At 50.5% G+C, this 6,750-nt stretch overlaps 1 long non-coding RNA gene across 1 annotated transcript; it reads right to left on the reverse strand.

Moving 5' to 3' along the window:
* Positions 1-2,944: 2,944 nt before the first annotated feature.
* Positions 2,945-6,750, reverse strand: LOC135418634 (uncharacterized). Its single transcript, XR_010432583.1, has 3 exons — positions 6,549-6,750; positions 6,154-6,458; positions 2,945-3,619 (listed from the first exon to the last, which is right to left on the reverse strand). It is a non-coding gene; the product is annotated as an uncharacterized LOC135418634 (long non-coding RNA).

Consider the following 6,750-nt stretch of genomic DNA (forward strand, 5'->3'; position numbering starts at 1 on the left):
CCGCGCCGGCCCCGCCGCTCCGGCCCCTCAGCGGCCCGGGCAGCCCCGGCCCCGCCGCTCCGGCTCCGCCGCGGCTCCAGCAGCCTCCGCCGGCCGCTCTCCCGCCCTGCTGAGGCGCCGCGGCCCTCCCGCCGCGCCGGCCGCGCTTCCGGGCCGGACCCCACCCCCGCCGGCACTTCCGGCGGCGCCACCGGCAAACCCGTCCCCCGCCCGCTGCCATGGCAACCGAGGGGGCGGTGCGGCGTAGCCATGGCAATTGCGGCGCATCCCGAGGCCTGCATCCCTGCGTCCGCAGCCCGTCCCGCCCCGGGCCCCGCGCAGCGACGCCCCGCTTTGTCACATCCCTGTCACGGCCCTCGGAAGGGCGCCTTGCCGAGAGGCGGCTGCCCACGGGGATGGCGGGGAGCCCCAGTCACAGAACCCCAGAATGGGTCAGGCTGGAAGGGACCGCAAAGGCTCATCTGGTCCCACCTCCCTGCTCCAGCAGGGTCATCCCAGAGCACACGGCACAGGCTTGTGTTCAGACAGTACTGGAATATCTCCGGTGAGGGAGACTCCACACCCTCTCTGTCTCTGTTCCAGTGTTGGGTCACTGCACAGCAAAGTTCTTCCTCATGTCCAGATGGAACTTCCTGGGCATCAGTTCCTGCCCACTGCCTCTTGTCCCATTGCTGGGCGCACTGAGCAGGGCCTGGGCCATCCTCTGCCCCTCCCTGCAGACCCCGACAGACGTGGATGAGGTCCCCTCTCAGTGTCTCTTTTCGAGGCTGAGCAGCCCCAGCTCCCTCAGCCTTTCCTGCACCCAGAGATGCTCCATCCCTTCAGCATCCTCACAGCCTCTGCTGGACCCACTCCAGGAGCTCTTGTCCCTCCTGTCCTGAGGAGCCCAGAGGTGGCCCCAGCAATGCAGATCTGCCTCACCATGGCAGCAGAGGGGCAGGATCCCCTTCCTGACCTGCTGACAGTGCTCTTCCTGATGCACCCCAGGGTTCTGTTGGCCTTCTTGGCCCCCGAGCATGCTGCCAGCTCAGTCCCTCAGCACAAGGGCAGCAGTGGCCTCACACTCTTCTGACCTAAAATGTTTTAGCTGAAACAACACTTGTAGGCCTGAACTTCCCACAGAGACTCACAGAATCATCAGTGTTAGAAGAGACCTTTAAGGTCATCAAGTCCAGCTGTCAACAGTGTTGCTGAAGCACACAACAAATGAGGGGGGGAAGGAAAGAAAATAAACTTATCTTTGATAAGGCCATTATCGCACACCGACTTCTATTCTCCATAATCTGCAAGCTGAAATTAACACTGGAAAGAATGTGGGAAAAAATACGTCAGTAAGGAATAAATACATGAACCTACTCTCTGTCAGTGTGAAGCAATTCCCCCTTGTCCTGGCCCTTGTAAATAGTCTCTCTCCATCTTTCTTGTCAACTCCTTTCAGGTACTGGAAGGCCACAATTAAGTCACCCTGAAGCTTCTTTCTTCCAGGCTAAACAGTCCCAATTCCCATAGCCTTTCCTCACAGCAGAGGAAATAATTTTGGTGGTCTTGTTTGGGCTCGCTCCAACAGGTCTATCCTGTGTTGGGAACCTGGAGCTGGACACAGTGCTCTGGGTGGGGTCATCTCAGCACGGAGCTGGGACAGAGCAGTAACCTTGCATCTGAATACATCATTCTATCACTGCTCAATATTTATACTTTTCCCATCATTTACACCATGTGGTGCTGCCTGTCGTGCCGACTTGGTGACTTGTTTTTTGCTTCAGCTTGTCTCTTTTGGACCGAGTTCAGTGTCCATTTGACCACATGGGCCAGCCTGAAGGAATGAAGCAGAGGAGGCTGGCTAGTGCAAGTTGTGTCATTTGAGTCTGAAAGTGACCCCGAGGACAAAATGAAAGATCATGTTTCATAAATAAATCCCCTGCATTTTCTCAGGTTGAAACGAGAACCTGTTCAAGGAAACAATTTTCAGGGCCCCACGTGTTCAAACAGAAGCCTCTCAAGGCTGCAGAATGGATTTCCTGGTTTCAGTGCAATCAGAGCTGGGCAGGAAGCCATGGCCAAACCTCTGGTGGAATCCTGTGCAGCACCTCAGGCAGGCACTGCAGCAGGGCCCAGAGCTCAGCTCCATCCCTCCAGGCTCTCAGCTGCAGAGCAAGAGCAAACTGGTTCAGAAGTGGACAAACTAGGGCTGCTCCTGCCTGCCTGGTGCCTGTCCCGAGTTAAAACAGGCTGAGTTTGCACTCTAAGATTGTGTCTCCTGGATCAGTGCACAAACGCAGCTCTTAGAAGCTGCATCTCTCAGGGTATGTTGTCCAGGACTCTCCCCAGGCCCTTCACATTGTCTGTGTGACTGGGAGCCTTGTCCTTCTGCTCCTGATATAGCTTAGGGCACCCTGCACTTAATTGTGGCCTTCCAGTATCTGAAGGAAAGGTACTACAAGAAAGATGGAGATTATTTTCAAGGGCCTGGAGTGATAGGACAAGGGGGAATGGCTTCCTGCTGACACAGGGCAGAGCTAGATTGGATATTAAGAAGAAATTCTTCCCTATGAGGGTGGGGAGGCCCTGGCACAGGTTGCCCAGAGAAGCTGTGGCTGTCCCTGGATCCCTGGAAGTGTCCAAGGCCAGGTTGGACGGGGCTTGGAGCAACCTGGGCTAGTGGAAGGTGTCCCTGCCATGGCAGGGGGTGGAACAAGATGAGCTTTAAAGTCCCTTCCAACTCCAAGCATTCCAGGATCCTATGATGATTCAATGATCTCTGAGGAGACCCATCAAGCAGCATATAACTGCACATACACCTCAAACTTATCTCTATTCTTCCTATAGTTTTCAATCCATTCGTTCCTTACAGAGGACTTGAATAACCCAAGTTTTGAAAGCAGAAGCACCTTAAGCCATTGCCACTTCCCCTTCACCAACCCCTCATTCCCAACCCCTGTTTGTAATAAGTCTTCTCTTCAAAGAAGTAGATTTCTCATAGAGATCAGCTCATAGTATCTTTTTTGTCATTAATAGGTTATGAACTGCAACCTACCATTTTATTAATTACACAGCATCTGGAAGGATTTGGTCCCCAGAGGAGGTGGGTAGACCAGAGACATTGTTAACCCAGTAAATAAACCCCAGCCCTCAGCCAGCAATGCAGCCAAAATTCCAAGGAGTGAAGCTGCCCTGGTCTCCAGAGGGAAAGCCTCATAATCCCAAATCTGTTTTTACATCATTTGATAGCCTCTGTCACCATACAAACTCAGCATTTCACAGACCTTGGATGTGTTTATCCTCAAAACACTGATTTAGCCTGCTCTGAGAGGAAAGCAAGGACCACTCCCTCCTAACAGATAGTCAGAGGAGCAGAAGAGATTTCCTCAAGGTCGTTTAAGACAAGAATGGAGGGGTGGACCTCATCAGAGCCTGCTCCCATCTTTCTTCATTAACACTGACACCTTTAATTGTCCAGGAATATCCTGTGAAGCTCACAGAGGTCTCCTTTTTGTGTGCATAAATTCTCCCCTTGTTTTCACGTACAGATGTGGCTACTGGACATCCCTCTGTCTCTGTGCCAAACCCTGGCTTTTGTGTCTTTGAGGCATTCCATTTTCCTGCTGCTGAGGGTGAAAACCTGGGATCAAGGAAAGAAGAGAGAACAGCACGATAGCTGAATGATGAAACACAAGATTCTCTGCAGGTTCGGTGATTATTTCAATCCAAATGTTGTGAATGTGGGAAATTAGCACTCAAAAGTAATTGAAGAATGTGAAGAAAGAAACAAAGTATGAATATACCTAAACAATCTTAATTTTGCCCTCTATTTATCCTGATCAGTAATTATGTTATCATGATTAAAGTGTATTTGTTGTCATCCTAGATTATACTACTTAGATTTTTAATTGTTAGTGACAAAAGCCTCATCTTACCCTAATTATAACCTCCTTTCCCCAAATATAGCCCATATGCAAAACTTCCAGAATTTCAACTGTGTAGAGGTTTCATTATTCCCTTGTAAATATCACTCAGAACAAAGAAAAATAATAAAATAGGCCTCACTTCTTAAAGAAATCCCTTTTAATTCTTATAATTCATAAAGTATCTAATGGATTTCCTTTTAATTCTGTGAGAATAAGTGCTGCACAATCTGAAAAGAAGTACCCTTTCACCCTAAGTAAGCTAAACCCCTTGCGGAAGGGAGAGAGCAAGGAGCTGTTCCTGGGGATCCACGCCAAGTGCCTCTGCCTCACACCCTTATCGTGCACAGCCCAGCTCAGATCCCAACTGTGCAGATCGATCCGTCCTGCACGGCTGAGCTGTAACCTCAGGATCACAGACACTAAAAGGTCTGCAGAGCTAATTGTGTCTGTGGCCAGCATTCAGCTGCTGAATAGGGGCAAGAGAGAAATCTGCTACCAAGCTGCCCTTCCCCAGGAAGCACCTTGAAATGTCAGTCCAGCATCCCAGAAGCACTGCACAGAACTTGGGATCAGTTTGCAGAGGCCACAACACCAGGGTGTTGGGTCCACAACCTCAACACATCTCCAGGAGCTTTATCCCATGGCACCCTTTGGCATCTTCTTCCAGGATGTGATGAAGCCCTGAGAAAAACTCTCCAGGCTAATCAGGAATTTTCAGACCCTGGTTATAGGCCACCTCTTTCAGCTGCTCCTCAGCCTTGCTTACTTCTTCCTTGTTTGAGTGTCTGCTCCTGCCTTGGGTCATCAAAAATAGAAGATTTCTCCCTTTGGGACAGGCTGTCTCATCCCATGTGGCCTCAGGGTTTGGCAGCTCCCTCCAGCTCAACCAGGCTCACACCACAGCAGCTGCCTCCAGTGCTTCCAGTTACTGTCCTGTGCCATTCCTCCATGAGCAAACTGGTTCAGCTGGGCCAGTTCAGCCTGGCCCAATCTGCCAGTTCAGGCTGACTTCCTTTACCTCCCAGGGGCTGAATTTACAGCCCTGAGTTTTGGTTAGATACATTCAGGTTACATCTCAAAAATGGGTGTAAATTAAAAATCTGCTTTTGTGGGAACCAGGGGTTTTATTCCAACTGGGCCACCAAGTGAGCAGTTCCCTAATTCAAGATCTTTTGCTCCTTAGTTCTCAAGGAAAGGCCTTTGGTTTTTTTGGGTATGGAGGTTTTTTGTTGGGTTTGGGTTGGGTTTTTTTGGGTTTTTTTTTTTTTGTTGTTTATTTGTTTGTTTTAAGTGCATTGTTGCATTACAAATATTTCTTAGAGATACGTGACTGGCATGTGGGGAGTAGAACTGAACCCACTTCTTAGCCCTGTACAGAAAAGGCTCTGAAATGTGCCAGGGCAGATTCACAAATCATTTAAGCCCCTCTAATTGCCCTTTTCTCTAACATCTTTGGGTTCTTTTAAAGAGTTTGTAGACTGCCAGTTTAAAAAGCATTAAGCTGGAACGTTTCCCTTCCTCTTCCCAAGCCCAAGAGGATGGACAAGGTGAGGGGCAGTGGCAGGAGAACCGAGTCATCTCCATTCCTCACCCCAGCAAACACAGCCATGACCCACTGCTGGACAGCCCCACTGCTTGTGGGGCCCAACTGTCCAGAGGTGGAAGAACCAGACAGATCCATGTGCAGAAATACCATTGGTGTGAATCACAGGTGATGTTTCAGGTGTGCTTAACAGGTCTAGCCTCACTTCTCAAGTCCTACAGGCAAGGATTTTGCAGTGCTGATGTGAGCTCCCTGTGTCAGGGTAAGCAAGTCACTGTGTTTCTCCATTTTTCTTCCTGAGAGAATAAACCCAAGCTAATCATCCTTCTGCCCTCTCTCTGTCCCGCTGTAACAGCTCTGCAGATGGCAGATGGCTGCTTGCCACCATGGGCTGGGTTGGAGCCCAGATTGGCTGGAGCTCTTGGGGTGCTCTGATGCTGCACAGCAATCCCAGGGAGGGCTGGCAGGGAACACCTGGATCCTGCAGCTGGGGTAGTTGCCTTCACCCATAGGAAATTTGCACCCACGTATCAGGGAAAGCAGCAAGGAAAAGAAAATAAAGGCCAGGTTGGAAAATATTGAGGGGAAAAAAGGTGAAATAACCTCCACTGCACAGCCTTGCAGGCATCACTCCCGCACCAAACCCCACCGCGGCTCCCCAGCTGGTACGTTGCTAAGTGACAGCTGATTTACTACATCACTCACCCATCCGGCAGCAGCAGGAAAGCCAAGGAAGAGGTACAGACAGTGCTGGCCAGACCTCGTGGGCAGCGCATATCCCACACCTGCACAGGCCACCCTGACCTTTCACTGGCGCTTAAGATCAAACTCCAGCGTGAAACGGAGCAGGCAGAGATTCAGCTGCATGGCAGGAGCTGGTGGGCCCGGTGGGTTGTGCTTCAGATCACCAGGCAGTGGGAGAACTCAGCCATGGGCAATTTTCTCCATTTGTGCCTTTTCCTGCAGCACCTAATGCTCCTATGGCTGCAAGTGGTGCAACTTGGGGAAGGCTGAAGGGAAAAGATGCCACCCTGCAAAATTTCCTATGCAAAATTAACAAGGAGTGGGGGTGGGACTAACAAAAAATTCAACTTTCTCACCTGAACTTCAGCCTCTTCTGTATAAAAGGACTCAGTGAAGAGTCTTCTTGTAAAGGGCAACCCCCCACATTTCATCCCGAGGGAAGGGGGTAGAACACCAGCTTGAGTAGGAAAGTGCAGAAGAGAAGCACCGTGTTCCCTGCTGAGAAGACCTGTGTTTAAAAGGCAGAGCACTCATAATAAACTGCAGAGAGCCACTAAG

Source organism: Pseudopipra pipra, chromosome 9, assembly GCF_036250125.1.
Source record: "Pseudopipra pipra isolate bDixPip1 chromosome 9, bDixPip1.hap1, whole genome shotgun sequence".
NCBI classification, from domain to species: Eukaryota; Metazoa; Chordata; class Aves; order Passeriformes; family Pipridae; genus Pseudopipra; species Pseudopipra pipra.